The 18,520-nt window shown below is 36.9% G+C and overlaps 1 pseudogene; it reads right to left on the bottom strand.

Annotated features, from left to right (window-relative positions):
• The window catches only part of LOC118007521, a 30,083-nt pseudogene extending 14,558 nt beyond the window's left edge, over positions 1-15,525 (bottom strand).
• Between the last annotated feature and the right edge of the window lie 2,995 nt (positions 15,526-18,520).

The following is an 18,520-nucleotide window of genomic DNA, read 5'->3' as shown; positions in this document are numbered from 1 at the left end:
TTCTAAAATCTGTATGAAACCACAAAAGACCCTGAATAGCCAAAGCAATCTTGAAAAAGAAAAACAAAGCTGAAGGCATCATAATTCTGGACTTCAAGTCATATTACAAAGCTGTAGTAATCAAAACAGGATGGTACTGGCACAAAAGTAGACACATAAATCAATAGAACAGAATAGAAAATCCAGAAATAAACCCACAATTATATGGTCAATTAATCTTGGGCAAAGCAGCAAAGAATATCCAATGGGAAAAAGACACTTTCTTCAACAAAAGGTGTTGGGAAAACTGGACAGCAACATGCAAAAGAAAGAAACTTGACGACTTCCTTATGCCACACATACACAAAAATAAATTCAAAATGGATTAAAGACCTACATGTGAGACCTGAAACCATAAAAATCCTAGAGGAGAACACAGGCAGTAGCTTCTTTGACATCAATTGTAGCCATAGCAACTTCTTTCTACGTATTTCCCCTGAGGCAAGGGAAACAAAAACAAAAATAAACTATTGGGATTATGTCAAAATAAAAAGCTTCTGCACAGCAAAGGAAACAATCAACAAAACAAAAAGGCAGCTGATGGAATAGGAGGAGATATTTGCAAATGATATATCTGATAAAGGGTTAGTATCCAAAATATATAAAAAATGTATACAGCTCAATACGCAAAAAGCAAATAATCCAATTAAAAAATGGACAGAAGACATAAGCAGGCATTTCTCCAAAGAAGACATACAGAAGGCCAACAGACATGAAAAGATGCTCATCATCACTTATCATCAGGGAAAAGCAAATCAAAACTACAATGAGATATCACCTCACACCTGTCAGAATGGCTAAAATCAACAACACAAGAAACAACAGGTGTTGGCAAGGATGTGGAGAAAAAGGAATACTTGTGCACTGTTGGTAGGAATGCAAACTGGTGCAGCCACTGTGGGAAAACAGTACGGAGGTTCTTCAAAAGTTAAAAATAGAACTACCCTATGATCCAGCAATTGCACTACTGGGTATTTACCCAAAGAATACAAAAACACTAATTCATATATATATTCATATATATATGTATATATATGTCCCTATATATACACACATACATATATGCTTGTTGTGATGAGCACAGGGTGATGCATGGAAGTGTTAAATTACTATGTTGTACACCTGAAACTAATATAACACCGTAAGCTAACTAACTGAAATTAAAATAAAAACTTGAAAAAAATGCCCCTTTTAGTAGGATAGAGCATGGTGAAGGGGATATTTATGTCATTTATAATGTCATATTATGATGTGATATTTATTTCATTTAGCTTTGATTTGACCTGTGGTATGTACATTTATATATATGCATTTATATGTATGCATTTATATATGTGCAAGCATATATATGTATATTTATATATATGTGTGTATGTTGTGTATACATATATATCTTTCCATATATGTTTATGTGTATATACTTGTGTTGTGTGTAGAAATATAGTTCTGAATGTCTGTTCCTTTTATAAGTTCTCTTAGAAATGTTTATAAAGAGCTACCAATCATATGTCAAAAGTCAGTGCTTGAGTCTGTTGTGATTTTCAAAAAGTACTACTCAATTTTCATTTCTAGAAAACATAAAAGAAACACATTCAGAACTCTAGCTCTACATATAACACATGTATATGTATACACACATGTGCACATATATATATCTTCTTATAATAATTAGGTTTGCTGTAAATGGGTTTTATTACAGTTCTGTGTGGGTGTGTGTGGTAAGAACACTTGGCATGAGATCTGCCCTCTTAAAAAAGTTTTAAAGTGTACAATACTGTATTGTTAACTACAGGCACAGTGTTGTACACATCTCTAGAACTTATTCATCTTGCATAACTGAAACTTTATGCTTGCTGAACAGCAACTCCCACTGCCCCCTTCCCCAGCACCCTGGAAACCACCATTCTACTCTCTGCTACTGTGAGTTTGACTATTAGATTTCTCATATAAATGGAATCATGCAATATTTGTCCTTTTGTGACTGGCTTATTTTACTTAACATAGTGTCCTCAGGTTCATTTATTTAATTGCATATGGGTAACATTTCCATTTTTTTAAAGGCCAATCAATATTCCATTCTGTGTACATACCACATTTTCTTTCACCAGTCATTTGTCATTGGACATTTAGCTTGTTTCTACATCTTGGCTATTGTGAATGATGTTGCATTGAATGGGAGTGCGAATATCTCTTCAGGATCTATATTGCAGTTCTTTTAAATTATTATTGCTAAATCATATGATAGCTTTATTTAAAATTTTCTGAGGAACGTCCATAGTGGAAAAACCTTTTTAAATTTCCACCAATAGGGTACAAGGGTTCAAATTTCTTCACATCTTTGCCAACGCTTGCTATCCTTTTTTTTTTTTATTTTTATAGTAACCATTCTAACAGATGTGAGGTGATACCTGATTATGGTTTTGATTTGCATTTCCCTCCTAATTAGTGATGTTGAACATTTTTTCATATACCTGTTAATCTTGTGTATGTCTTCTTTGGAGAAATGTCTATTCAGGTCCTTTGCCCATTTTTTTTTTCATCTAGTTATTTCTGTTTGTTTGCTATTGAGTTATATGAGTTCCTTGTATATTTGGATACTCACCCCTTATCAGATATATGGTTTGGAAATATTTTCTCCCATTCTGTAGGTTGCCTTTTTATTCTGTTGATTGTTTCATTTGCTGTACAGAAATGCTGTAATTTGATGTAGCCCCATTTGTCTGTTTTTGATTTTTTTGCCTGTGTTTTTAGTGTCATATTCAAGAAATCATTGTTAAGGCCAATGTCTTGAAGCTTTTCCCCTATGTTTTATTCTAGGTGTTTTACAGTTTCAGGTCTTACATTTAAGCCTTTAATCCATATTGAGTTGATTTTTGCCTACAGTGTAATGGGGTTCAGGGCAAGCTACCCAAAAATATTCCACTTTGACATGTTGATTATTTTTTTAAAAGATTTATTTATTTATTTGAGAGAGAGAGAGAGCACAAGCAGGAGGGGCAGAAGGAGAGGGAGAGAGAATCTCAAGCAGACTCTGCACTGAGCATGGAGCCTGATGTAGGGCTTGATCCCAGGACCCTGAGATCATGACCTGAGCCAAAACCAAGAGTTGGATGCTAAACTGACTCTGCCACCCAGGCACCCCTGGCATTTTGATTATTTTTAATTAAAGTTACTCAAGAAACAGCTGGTGCAAGAAAAATTTACTGGTCTTTCTTTGTCCTCCTGAATGCAGGAAATACATTTCCCATCTGGAAGGTACCCTCCTTGTACCAGAGGAAAGAAAGACATCTTTATTACCAAAGATAAGGAATTTAATAAAGACATCTTTATTACCAAAGGTAAGGAATTATATAGCCTGTGAAGGCTTTATAAACAAACCTTGTTGCTTCTTCGCTAATTTACTATCCCAAGCTCAAACTTCTCTGTTTTGTCAATTTTTCAAAAATTCATTATTTCTTTGTCTAAAAGGTATGAAAGCTGTTTGCTTTGGTCATTTCTTTGAGTCATATTTTTATGAGCTCATATACATATGAAATTAAATTTATTTTTTTACCATTAATCTGTCTTATATCAATTTAATTATTAGGCCAGTCAAAGACTCTAGAAGGGAAGGAGTATGTCCTTCTTTTCTTTTGCATGTGGATATACTGTTTTCCCCACATCATTTGTTTGAGAGACTGTCCTTTCCTTATTATGTATTCTTGGTACCCTGTTGAAGGTCAGTTGACAATACATGTTTGGTTTATTTTTCTATTCTGTGCCAGTGACTTACATGTCTATCTTTATGCCAGCACTAGACTGTTCTAATTACTGTAGCTTTTCAAATATTTTAAAATCAGAAAGTGTAATGCTTCCAGCTTTATTTTTATTTCTCAAGATTGTTTTGACTATTTGGGGTTCTTTGTGGTTCCCATATGAATTTTAGATTGTATATATTGAAAACCCTAAAACTGCACAAAAAATTGTTAGAACTAATAAATAAATTTATTAAAATTGCAGGATACAAGCCCAACACAAAAATCAGTTGTGTTTCTATACACTGACAATGAACCATTTGAAAAGGAAATTAAGAGACAATCCCATTTACAATAGTACCAAAAAGAATAAAATACTTAGGAATAAACTTATCAAAGAAGGTGAAAGACTTGTATACTGAAATTTATAAAACATAGATGAAAGAAATCTAAAAAGACACAAAGAAATTGTGTTCATGGATTGGCAAATACAACCTACAGATTCAGTGTAATTCATATCAAAATTCCAATGACATTTTTTACAAAAATAGAAAACAGAATCCTAAAATTTATTACAGTTCTGAAGTGGCATTTCTCAGTTATAAGTTATCTTGTGGTTTCTATATTCTAGTGGTGAGATTTCTCTTCACTGGAGCTATTGCTGTAGTACACATTCAGTGTCATGATGGTGGCAGGGTATTTTAGTTGCTCATTCTCACTGGAGAAAATTTTTAGAAAAATTAACCACAAATTCTTACAATTAAAAATATACAGGGGTGCCTGGCTGGCTCAGTTGGAAGAACATGTGACTCTTGATCTTGGAGTCAGGAGTTTGAGCCCCACCTTGGCTGTAGACATTACTTAAAAAAATACCAACTTTCTTAAAATTGCTAAAACTTAAGTATTAAATAAATTCCAAAACTTTGAAGTATTGTAGAGCAACCTGTTGAGTCAAAACAGAGTTTCTGATATATACAGGTGTTCTTTCTCATGTGATATATGTCATTCTTTCTCTCCTCTTTTGTTTTTACTATACACATTAAAAGCTTTATTTTCTTCTCTATCCTCTGTGAATCCTAAATTGGCTTCAAATCCCAGGTAGCTTTTCCTTCAAGGCTCAATTCTGGATGTTTGTTTGTTTGTTTGTTTAACCTTAGGTAATAATCCACCTTACTGATTTCAAAGTAGTTGTAATATATTCTTCAATTCCTTGGGATAAAAAAAAAAAAACCCTCATGACCAAACTTTTTCCAGTTATAGATGTAATCTTTTTTTTTTTTTTTTTTTTTTTTTACTCTCTAAGAATAATTCTGGTGGAGGAGAAACTCTGAGAGTGATACACTCTAAATCCTCCCAACTCTTGTTTTACTTATTTGGGGGACAATAACTGTGAGTAATGTTTTGTAGCTCTTTTCCAATGTACCCAACAGCTATACTCAAGGCACTCAGAAAAGGATTTTTTCAAGTGAAGTATCCATGAAAAACAACAACAACAACAATAACAAAACAACTAACTCAGGATGTAAGCATTGTATACAAATATGCACATCTACATACCTATAGTCTCACCCAGGGTTATGGAGATGTAATGACACACCTTATCCTTAGATAACTTAGAAGCTAAGACAAAAAAAAAAAAAAAAAAAGCTACTTTCCTGACTCATATCACACTCTTGTTTGGTGCATATTGAAGAAGATAAATGCATTTTTTTTTTAAGATTTTTATTTTTTTGTCAGAGAGAGAGAGCATAAGCAGGGGGAGCAGCAGAGGGAGAGGGAGAAGCAGGCTCCTCACTGAGCAAGGAGCCCCATGTGGGACTCGATCCCAGGACCCTGGGATCATGACCTGAGCCGAAGGCAGACGCTTAACGACTGAGCCACCCAGGTGTCCCAATAAATGCATTTTTAAAGAGTTTTACCAGTTGGGCTCTTCTTGACACTAGAGGAAAAAATAGGATTAACATTTCAGAAGGGATTTAGATTAGCCAGGGGTAGATTATTTTCTTTAAGAATTCTTAGAAATTTGTCACTAGAACTAATTATTGTTCAAGAAAGTAGAATCTGGGGTGCCTGGGTGGCTCAGTCATTAAGTGTCTCCCTTCAGCTCAGGTCATGATCCCAGGGTCCTGGGATCCAGCCCTGCATTGGGCTCCCTGCTCCGCAGGAAGCCTGCTTCTCCCTTTCCCACTCCCCCTGCTTGTGTTCCCTCTCTTGCTGTCTCTCTCTTTGTCAAATAAATAAATAAGATCTTTAAAAAAAAAAGTAGAATCTCCACTAGATATGTTTAAGAACATCATCAACTATAATTTATTTTGCATCATTTACATAGAAACCTGGGGAATGAATTAAATGGTATTCTGATGGTTTATACTAGAATGAATATGTAATTTCTACATTGATATACTGTTTATTTTCATTACTAAATCAGAGCTCTGTTTATAAAAAACCATCACCTTTGTATTCCAATAATCATTAATTGGAATAAAAAATTAGGAATTGTGCCAATGGGACTATGATCATTATTCAAACATAGTTGCTTTCTATTTAGAGAAGATAAGCATTTGAGAATTATATTTGCTATGAATTCTACTAACAAAATCATTCTAAATGTAATATAGATAATGACATTAAGTAAATAGATGATGGAAATTTTTAAAAAATCCTTTCTTTCCAACTGTTGTATAATCAACTTTTGCTTATTCACATTCACAAATAAAAATAGTAGCAGCCTTCTATCATTTAGATGAGAATTTGGGATACATCATATTATTTTATTTGGAGGATCATGCTTATCTTCCTCTTTGATTTGCTTAGATGGAAATTAAAATTAGCTTGCATTTCCTGGATATATGAAAACTCTTATTAGGGAAAAACAACTCAGAAGCATGCTCTAAGAGTTGAATTAAAAATCATCTGGGCATAATAAAGCATCTTGTTTAGGAGACTCACTGACAGCATTTTTATGCTTTGTTTCATGCGCCTTGTTAGGATGTTTATTTCAGGCCATTTACAATTCCAGAAATAAATGCAGGGCAGGCATTTTATGTTGGATAAGTAACAATTGGCGATTTGGATTAGAATGTCCTAGAACTCCCAAGAACTTTTTTAACCTATATTTTACCTTTGATTCTCTCTTCTTTTTTTCATCTCTCCATTCCTTATTATTCTCCCAGTCTATTTTTACCTGCCTTTATAAACCTGATAATTGTTTGAACTTCAAGTTTTCAAAATAGAGTCATTTAGACTGGGTTATAAGAAGGGAGAAATCTGAGCAATTTAGACTTTAATTCCTCTCATAATTAGATGAAAACACTTCCATTACATAAATTTCCATATACACATTTCAAAATTCTCTTTCAAGGTACTCTTGGTACTTATGCTTGGTGAAAAGTATGACCCTTTCCCTTGTTACATGAGATGCTTGCTATTTCATATTTGTTAGGAATCCATGGTACAATAGCCACTGAACAAAAGGCTATAGGAAGATATAGCCTTTGATCTAATACTGCCCATAGACTTCCTCCAAACAGTATCGTGAGTAGAAAAACCCACCACACTTTCTCTGTACTGCCCCTAGACTTCTCCCAAACAGCATCATGAGTATACCTTCCATCATAAGTTCATTTGATGGGCTGGAAAACAGAACAAAGACAGGTCATAATAACATGACAAGTCACCACCATTATGCTCTATCTACTGGGTTCCAAGACACCAAGTTTTTGTGTTTTCACATTTGTAAGATTGGGATACATCATAAAATCGATGTATACATTCACTTGGGTAGTTCCTTTTTTTTCTTTTTTCACCTGAAAAGCTATTATTAAATTGATGTGTCCTTTATAATCCATATAACCTTACGATTAAAGAAATATGTCTTCTTAAACACACTAAGAGGAAAACAAGCCAGAAGAAAGCAAAAAAGCAAAACTAAACAGCCCTCTTAGAAGTTTCAAGTCTTGCACAGGCAGGCCTAGAGAATAGTGTCATGATCATAGCACAACTTTAGCATAGATATATGCAGGAATTGATTGTGTGAAAAACATTTTTTCTTAATTCAATCAGCATTTATTAGATGCCAGTAATATGCCAGGCTCTATGCTAAGCACCAGTCTAATAAAGATGATTAAGATGAAGCTTGTGCATCCTGAAATAAAACTTAAGGTTTTCATTTAAAAAATTGCTGCTTTTCTAACTATATAAAATTACTGCATATTAAATGAAAAACACACTTTAAAAAATTTGAGAGAACATAGCAAAAGCAATTTAACGGGGCATAATAAAATGTAAGCCAACTATTGGGTGCTCTTTAGCCTAGAATCAGTCATGAGTTTAACAGTAATGGATTTATGACTCATTAGGACTAAGAGAGGTTGTAATTTTAAAAGGAACATGATATTTAGGTGACAGTTTAAAAGACACTAAATTACTGTGTTCAACCTTATATTTCACAAATCTTTAAAAGGGCAACAAAAATATTTGTAACAATGTGACTTGCTCATTTTTCTTATTTGTAACAACTTTTAATTGTCATTATGCTAGTGAATTAACTTGTATTAATGATTATTTCAATATAAGACTTCAGAAGGACTTTGAAAGAAGCTATTCTTATAGGCTTTAGTCTATATATTTAAAGTCTGTTTGTTGCTCTTTCTTTTTCCTGTTTTGGGTGTTTGCTTTAATATAAAGTCTTATAAGTAACCATGAGTTATATGAAATGAAGTCTCCAACAGTGATAACTTGATAAAGTAAGGTTTCACAGCCAGTTAAATTTATTCGAAGTGTAGGTCGGGAGTATTAAAAAGGCTCACATTCTTTACATCTCAAATCTGGGCTAGTGAGAGAACCCAAGTATAAAATGAAGGGTGGGACTGTTTGATCAGTGGTAGCATAAGGGGGTCCAACCATGAGAGACAGAAGGCCAAGGGAAGAATCAGTAATGTGTACAGAGGCTTTCTTGTGTGGCTGACTCCTAAGAAGGAGCCTCTGTCCACTTAATGCACTTACATGGGACCATTTTGGGCGGGACCAAGGTCAAGTCTATAAAACTCCACAGGATTCTTGAATTTACTGTGATGTGGATTGGGAGACCAGTGGCTGCTACTTCTAGTTCTATGGTTTTCCAAAATATTCCATCAAGCTAGGGTTTGTTGCAAGTACAGAAAAGGGCCAGTTCTCCTTTTGCCTTTAGGGTAGGTTGTTGTTTGGTCAGAGTGGTACTTTCCATCAACAGACACACGTGAAAAAATAAGCCTGCCTTGGGGCTCCTGGGTGGCTCAATCGGTTAAGTGACCGGACCAACTCTTGATTTCAGCTCAGGTCATGATCTCAGGGTCCTGGAATCAAGCCCTGCCTCAGGCTCCCCACTCAGTGGGGAGTCTGCTTGAGGATTTCTCTCCCTCTCTTTCTGCCCTTCCCTCCGCTTGTGCTTGCTCTCTCAAATAAATAAATAAATAAATAAATAAATAAATAAATAAATAAATAAATAAATCTTAAAAAAAAAAAAGCCTGCCTCAGAGAAGGCATAGTGGGTGGAACTGTACGTTCATTCAGCCTTTTCGGGGTCAGCAGGAAGCAGGTGGTGAGGCTGCATTGTGCTGCTTTTTCTCTGTTATAGGAAAGGTCCAAATATCATATCTGAAGAGGTCAAATGTGGGGCCTGAAGTGACACCACAGAACCAACAGTTTAGAACTAGGGCTAAGGTATTAAAGTAGGTAGAAGGAGGATAGGGGAAAGAGATGTGCAAGTCTGTCTCAAATGCTGGTGGTATGTTATTGGTTTGAGACTGGAGGACAAGAATTCAATGAGATTTTCTATTTCAAACACCTTGCAAAACATCAAAGGTATTGATAAAGATCAGGTTAAATTCTCTCCTACTGTCTCTCACCTTTTTGAGTTTTCCATGCTTCCCATGCTTGCTAAATGCAGATTTTCAATCTGGCAGTAACAGTTATCTTCATGTCTATGTCTGTGTCTCTGTCTAGCTACATTTATATCTCTACATATATGACTTTACACTTTTTTTTTTTTTGAGGTAAAGCAAAGGAGACTTTTGTTTAGGGAATGTGAATAAGATCTTAATGTTTGGACAGAGGGGCTGAAAATAGACCTAGTGTGTTATTTAGGCAGGGATGATGATTTATGGAAGTCTCACTGAAGTATTTTGGAGTGAAAGTATATCCTAGGAAACACTCTCGAATGTTATTCAAATAAGTTAATGATAATAAATTTAAAAAGTGTCTAAATTATTTAGGAGAAAACAGTATCTCCCTGGTAATTCTGTGGCAGCTGTATTCTGTGAACTGCTGTTTATGTTTCTTTAAATAGCAACATTATTGAAAGGAGATTAGAATTTACAAATTAACACTGCCATTTTATAGTTTTTTGAATATATAAAATATTCAAACATGTAAATTAGAAAAGAATGATACAAAGATATTAATGCACAGGGTAAGGTTTAAAGGTAGCAACCTCTTGTGATTGATATGGCTAATGTTTGTTTTTTTAAAAAATTGTGGTGAAATATACATAATATGTATCATTTTAACTATTTGTAAGCATATAATTTAATGTGAATACATTCATGATGTATGATGTTGTTATAGTCTGAAAATCAAAACTTTGTAGCTGTTGCCTCTAAATAAAAATTTCATGTCTATACCTACTGGTAGAAGGAAAAGATGGAACAACAAGATTTAAAAAATGGGGGGAAGATGGTGGAATAAGCAAAGTTGATTAAAATTAAGATTTTTTTTATTGACACTGTAGTTTTTCTGTTTTTCAGTTGGTTTCATAGAGTCATAAAGCACTATTCTAAAATCAGATGGAATGAAAAGCAATTACATTATGTAGATATAAAATCCTTTCTGAAATTGATATCCTTTCACTTTTCTGACTAAGCTCTTGGTTAGCAAAATGTTGCAAGAACACATTAGAAATATGGTATGTTTAAAAGAAGATTTCATTGTTGTACCAAAACTTATGTAAGAATTTTGGGCTTTAGACCTGGAAGATACATTAATGATCACCTGGTCTGAATCCCTCATTTATAACTGAGGAAAATGAGGTCTGTAAGGATTATATCTTTCTGTCTACCCATCTATTTGCCTAGAACATGCTTTGTTCCAAAAAAGTGTTTTAAAGTGGCTTATAAGGATACATAAAAGATAGGAAGATAACAAATTGGCAGTAGGTGAAAAAGGCAAGGGGGAAAAAGGAGAAAGATCATAAAAAGAGTTAGGACTGAAATTAACTCAGAAATACACATTATTAAATCCTAGGTGTTTGATGGGCATAAGCCTCAGACTAAACTGTAAATGTTCTACTGGTCAATGTACAGAGGGAATTCTGATTACTTAAGCAATTCAGTTCCTCCACAGATAAAAAAATATATATATCTAATTGTTCAGAAGATGGACCACTATTTACAACATAAGAAAGAAATGTCTCCTGAGTGTCTTATGAAGAGAATACATTTTCTAAATCAGCAACATCTTCAAAGACTTCATTGCAGGAGATAGAACAAATTCCTGTTTTGTTTTGTTTTTTTAAGGATTTTATTTATTTATTGGAGAGGGAGAGACAGAGATAGGGAGAGAGAACAGCAGCAGGGAAGTGAGGGAGAAGTAGGCTCTCTGCTCAGCGGGGAGCCCGATGTGGGATCCGATCCCAGGACCCTGGGATCACGACCTGTGCCAAAGGCAGACGCTTAACCCACTGAGCCACCCAGCCGCCCCAAATTCCTGTTTTTCATGGCATCTCTTACTGGAAGATGATTGGGTCTCATCTGGGTGCAATTCAGTAAAACGTCTGAATGATAGGAATCCTTATCCTTCAGTCCTGGGAAGGACATTGTGTGTCAAATTCCATTCAGGGCAGCTGGAGCTTTGTTCTCATTCTGCCATCAGAGACTTAAGCTTGACTTTTCCAGGTAGTTGAAAAGAGAGCTATATGACTTGGCATTATGAGACTAGAATTCGCTTTCCCCTAAATCAGTATTTTACAGACATATTTTGGGCATGTAAATCTTCTGGCATGCTTGTTAAAGTAATTCTCATTTCTCTACCTCATGTTTATTGATTCAGATTCAGCAAGTCTAGGTGGGGCCCAGGAATCTGGATGTGATACAGGTGTGAGGAGTTGTGTTTTGAGAATTGCTGGATCCTCTTTTCCTGGAAGGGTATTGGCCACTTGATCCTTTAAGGGTGGTGCATCTACACTTCAACCAAAGTCTTTATAGGATGTTTTTCCTCCTTGTTTTCTGCCTTCTCACCTTCCTCCTCTTTCTCTAGTTCCATACAGTTTAAATAATTGCTGGTTTCAGAGCTGGATTGAAAATTCTCTCTGGTTGGAACTGAGATGTATTGACATGTGATGTTGAACATCTTTTCATATGCTTATTTGCCATCTGTTGGGGTGTCTGTTCAGATTTTTGTCCAATTTTTAATTGGGTTGTTCAATTTCTTACTGTTGAGTTATGAGTTCTTTGTGTATTTTGGGTAGTTGTCCTTTATTAGATATATGCTTTACAAATATTTTCTCCCAGTCTGTGGTTTGTCATTCTCTTGACAGAATAGTACATCTTAAATGGGCCACATAGAATCACACAGAATGTTTTAAAAGATACTGACTCTTTGGGCCCATAAATTATGATATAATTAGTATAGGGACTGGGAATTAGAATTTTTCAAGCCTCTTTAGGGGATTCTTACATAGTTCAAGTTTGAGAAGCACTGCCCTAGAACACTGTTCCTTAAACTTGGATGTGCAGTGTAATCACATGAGATGTTTTTTTTGGTTTGTTTTGGTTTTTTTTTTTTTGGTTTTGATGCTTGAATCTTACCTCCAGAGATTTTGATTTGATTTGGCATATGGTTCCTCTAAAGATAAAAGTGAATCAAAGTTTGAGAACCACTGCCCTAGAATGAACTCTTCAGCAATGCCAGAGCTGTCCCTAACACAAACAGTGTCTCTGCAAATTACAAAAAACAAAACAAAACAAAACCTAATAAGTGGAAGAATTAGTAAAAACATGCCTGTTTCTCAGCCCATGCCATGGTATATGTTTAGGGAGCAGAGTGTGAGCTCGTAAGCTAAGTGTTGTTATGCTTTGAGTTCACACAGTCACAAAATTACAAATTCATAGACAAGAGAAGACAAGATAATATCATCTCTTGGTGATAGTACAGAATCATTTCCGGGGTGCCTGGGTGGCTCAGATGGTTAAGTGTCCCTTCAGCTCAGGTCATGATCCCAGGGTCCTGGGATCAAGTCCCGCATCGGGCTCCCTGCTCCTTGGGAGCCTGCTTCTCCCTCTGCCTCTCTCTCTCTCTGTGTCCCTCATGAATAAATAAAAATAAAAAATCTTAAAAAAAAAAGAAGAAGAAAGGATCATTTCCATGTAGGGGTAAACAGCCTTTCCAATACCCCATGTGACAAGAACAGAAAAGCCTTAGACAGTACCACTCGGCTTCTTCCTTTCCAACTTTGAGGAAATTCAAAGGACACACTGTCCACCTGGGGGACTGTGTGCAGTAGAGGATGTGCTGGGTTGAGAGGACAGAGGGAGATATGATGGAGGAGGCAAGAAGGCAGGGAGCAGGGAAGAATATGAGGCTCTCAGGGATGATGTGGTGCTGGAAAATATGAAATAATGGGTAATTTTGAAAGAAGAAAATAAAGCTGGAAATTAGGTTTAGCAATTGCTTTTTTAAATGCTGCATGATTTACAACCCAGACTACATGGGTTTTGGGTTTATGGGCATTGCATTGTTGTGGAAAGATGAAAAAAATGAAAGAAAAGATCCCAGATCTCTAATCCTTCTCAGGGAGCCATCACTTGGTGAAGGAATTAGGTGTCATCAACTTACTATACATATAAAGAATAGGGGACCCAGAAATGTTAACTGACTCATCGGTGTGGTAGAGCCAAAGATAGAGATTAGATTCAGTGTGTCCCTCCCATCCTCCCTGGCACCGAAAACCAACCTTTCCTACTATACCTTGTGCTGTTTCTTACATAATGTTACTGCTTATTGAGAAATAACTACATGCACTATGTAGAGATACCATATAGTGCAATGCATGTTAAACACATTACCTTGTTTAATCTTCAGCATCTCTGTGAGGCATGTAGTGTTCACCCCATTTTACAGATGAATAAACTGAAGATGGGGCAGTTTAAGGAACTTAACCAAAATCACATAGTTATTAAGTCATGGAACAGGTTTTATATCTATGTCTATCTCATTCCCTTCTACCATGTGGTACGGATTCTTGTAAAAATAAAGGAGAAATTCCTTAGCCACTCTGAACTAATTTTTCTCTGTTTATATTCATGGGGTCTAGTTTCTGGGCCACCGAAGGGGCTGAGCTCTGACCTTCCAACCATGGTTCCCATCTCATGCTTCCTGTCTTGCTCAGGTGTTGGAACACATTGGCTGATAAACAAGACTTGCTTTGTTCTCAAGGGCCCCACTTTACACTCACACTTTAGAGGAAATGAAGATCCTTTTTTACTACAAGACTTTTCCCTGTGTCTTTTGTTTATTAATGGAGACATTTGGGAAAAGGCCACTAAGTAATAAAGTGTCTAGGCATCAAACTTGTCATTCGTAAATATTTTTTCTGGTCATCTATTTTGTGTAAAGCCCCTTGGTAGGAGGCAGTAGATTCAAAGAAGTTTAAGACAAAATTCTGACCTTTAAGGAGCCTGTAATTTGTTTGGGTGGTTAGAGCTTTTGATCCAAACAAAATCACCCAACTAGCTATATCAAAATATGATTTTCCATTTTAAACATGCATATGCCTAGTAGACTATTTTAGAACATTAAAAAATTTCAAACTTTAAATGGAACACCGATATATAAAACAGATAAAAGCAAAGCTGTTTTGAGTAAAATGGTAGGGTATACCTGGAGCCCCACCTACCCAGGCTCCTCTTTATCTCATCTGGTGGCTTCTGAGGTATCTTATCAGCACCTGACTCCAAGGAACACAGGTAAAACACAGCCGGATGCTTGGAAAGACCCCTGGATTCATATTCAGAAGGACCTGGATTGTATTACTAACTCACTAATAACCTTTGGGCAACTCTTTTAATCACATCATTAGGAAACTCTTGGTTTGTGCAAATTAAACAGGTTTTTGTATTGTAGGTCTTCTTCTCCGGCTATCGAGACTTCCTTAGAGTGGATGTACTATATAGGAACATGACCTGGTATACTGTAAGGGAACATGACTTGGAAAGATATCCATGGTCCTTTACCACTCCTCTATCATTCTGTTTTATCCTGGACACTCAAGAAGACAGTATGGAAGAGTGGAGGTTTCACATTCGTAGGCCCTGAGTTAAAGTTGCTCATTCTTTTTGGTCCAGTGATAACAGGGGAGAGAGGCAATGAATGCATTCTCCTAATGCTCTCCTGCTGTTACTAAGGCATTTTTTTTTTTGCAGACTAGAAACAAAGTCTTCTCCAGGCTTATCCAACATTTATGTTACCTATGCCCGTACTTGTTGCTAGGGTCATCCCAGCAGCTAGTGTCTGTCATCTACTTACCTAGTGTCATCTACTTACCTAGGGTAGTTCATTGCCTCACATTCTTTAAGGACTCTGGTATTTGACTAACTGTCTTCTTCTCTACACTGAGTCTTGCCAATATTGGGAGTTATCTGAGTGTCCATGTAGTCAGCCTATCCAGTACCTCACCTCTTAGTTTCTTGATGTTTTCAACTGCAGTGTGACCTGCAGCCATGCCCACTTCACCCTCCTGTTTCCGTCATCAGAACTGCTTGCTTTCTGAAGTTCTGAGCTCCTTTACTTGCTGAGAAAAATTGGACTATCAAACTCCTTCTTTTCCACCAAATCTACCTCACTCCTATCAAACCTGTTCTTATATATCATCACCCTTTGCCGTTTTCTTCTTTATGTCCATCAGCCTCTCTTGTCCATGCTTCCTTCCTATTCTAGGCTGGACAGTCACTAGAATCACTCTCACTAGCACATTCAGTTTCTATCCCCTGTTTTTCTCCAGCTTCTGTTAAGGCACAAGGGACACTTTCTCTCCTCTTCTTCCTCCCTGTGGCCAGACCTCCACTAGAATAAAATTCCTGGCTTCTGTTCCTGCATGTATTCCTTTTAGGAGACAAGGAATGACTTACCTAGATGATGAATTTTGGAAGAAGATCTAAGCATGCTTAACTTCTTCTAGATCCTTTTTCAGATTTGCCTGCTTGCAGGGACAGCTTGCACTCCTTGTTTCTAAACTCTGCCTGCCTATGGAGAGCGCACATTCTGCTGCACTCCTTGAAGTGAAGGGGGAGGCCTCACATTGTTTAGCACTCCCTAAATTTTCGGCCATCCTGCAAACTAGCTTTTATCATTAAAGGTTGTCTTACCAAAAATTAAAAATAGTTCCCAACTCTGAATCAGTGCTTACATATGGATTCTCTGCCTCTTTACTCAGTTGGCCAAGTATGGCTAGAAGCAAATCATAAATCAATTCACTACTATTGTAAATTCACAATGATGCCTGGATGGTGCTGGGCGATCTTTCCCTTGCCATTGGGGGGTGCTTTCTTCCCTTCCTGTGGCAGCTCCACTCACACTCTATGATTCTTTTTTTTTTTTTCTAAAGATTTTATTTATTTATTTGACAGAGAGAGAGAGAGACAGTGAGAGAGGGAACACAAGCAGGGGGAGTGGGAGAGGGAGAAGCAGGCTTCCCACCGAGCAGATAGCCCAATGTGGGGCTCGATCCCAGGACCCTGGGATCATGACTTGAGCTGAAGGCAGACGCTTAACGACTGAGCCACCCAGGTGCCCCACTCTCTATGATTCTTCTGAGAACCTTGCCCACCCTGTCCATGACCAGCAGGTGACATCATCTCCTGAGCATCAAGAAGCTAATGTATCTGAAGGTCCTTAAACCTCCACCCCACACTTGTAATATTATTCTGTCACTATCCATTTTCTCTTTCATCTCTATCCTCTTACGAGAACCATTTCCTCCCCAGTTCCAGGGTGATTTCTGCATCTGTCTCTTGATCCCATCCCTTTTCCCCCTTGTGTTCTTACTCCACTGATTAATTCCTCTCTCCTTTCTCTCATCCTTGTCTGCTCTCTAAGTGCTTGTTCTGTGAACTAAAAATATACTCTAGCCTCTCTCATCTTGAATTAAAGAAGTCTCTCCTGTGGCTTTGTATGTCTTTGTAGTTACAGCCAAATCTTGGCTCCAGTCTGTGCTGGTTCTGTTTCCTTGTGCCTCATTAACCATTCCATCCATTTCCATCAGGTTTTTACTGCCTCCTCCCCTCCTCCCTCCAGCACACATTAAATCAGCCCTAACAAAGGCTTAGCAAGTTTTAATTACCAGCTGTTTATGGAATGCTCCCAAATTTCTTTCTCCAAATCTCTACCAACTCTGTATATGCAAGTGCCACAAAGGATGTCTCTCTGAGCCCCATTAGCACTTCAAATTGGATGATGTCTCAGATAATTCTCATCTTCTCACTAGTCTCTACCCTTCCCCCATAATCCTGTTTCTACTCTTTTTAACTGATGTTTCCTTTCTCAGTTAATGGCAATGTTGTCATTCCAGCAGCCTAAACTAGAAACTTTGAAATCACTTAAGATTCAGTTTTCCTACCTCGCTCCCACCTGGCCCCCTGTTGTATGGTTCCTGTTGTATAGTCACTGAGTCATGTTGATTCTCTCTAAACATTGCTCAGTTTTGTCCCTTGACTCTTCACTTTTACCATTTTGACACAGTTCAGACTGTCTCTTGCCACCATTGCCATGGCCTCCTGGATGGCTTATCTGTCTTAATGGCAGCCCTTCTTCCAAATAGTCCTTTCTGGTGCTACCAAAATGACTTCTGAAATGCAAATCTGATCATGTTACTCTTCCACTTAGAACTCTTTCTGGTTTTGCAATTGTCTCTAGAATGAATATCCAAATTCCTTTTCCTGGCAGGTAATGCCCTTCAATCCTGGTCCCTGCCTCTCTACTTTTCTGGCCTCATTCCCTGTAACTGCTCCACTCAAGCCATCAAACTGTGACAGTGTGAAATGCCTTTCTTTCCAATGGTTACCAACAGAACTCTTCATCATCTTTTAGGTCCTGACTTAAGGGTTATCGGTTTATGGCGGGCTCTAGATCTCCACACACTTGTCACATTGTATTGCATTACTTATTTACATGCTGACATAATTTGCCAGACTGGGAGCTGTCTGAAGGCCATTACTTTGTCTTCATCTTTGCATCCCAGTATGTAACATCCTGACCGGCACATAGTCAGCACTCAGAAAATGTTTGCTGAGCAAAATTGAAAGTGCTATAGGTTAACAAAATGTGACTCGAAGTAAATACACCAAAACAAAAATAATAGATACGTTCAAATGATAAGATCTTGAGTGACTTAAAAACAATTCCTTGGTAGCGCCCCTCTGCCAGCTGGGATGCTGCCTGATTCATGAATTGTTTAATAAAGTCAATTAGGTCTCTAAAATAAAAGCATAAATAATTCCTGTATCTTCTATAAGTTGGTAAAATTATTTATAAGGAAAAACAGTACAAATTTAAAGGGAAATAATATAGACGGGAAACCACATAATAAATATACTTCCAAGCTAACATTTCTCAAGGAAGGCTCAGGATACATAAGTAACTTGGACCTTGGCTCAGAGACTTGGTAAAAGATAGATAGATAGATAGATAGATAGATAGATAGATAGATAGATAGATAGATA

This window comes from Mirounga leonina, unplaced genomic scaffold (genome assembly GCF_011800145.1).
Source record: "Mirounga leonina isolate KUSES-001 unplaced genomic scaffold, KU_Mleo_1.0 Mir_125, whole genome shotgun sequence".
In the NCBI taxonomy this organism is placed as follows: Eukaryota; Metazoa; Chordata; class Mammalia; order Carnivora; family Phocidae; genus Mirounga; species Mirounga leonina.
The sequence above is the reverse complement of the archived record's forward strand: the minus strand, read 5'-3'. Positions and strand labels throughout refer to the sequence as shown.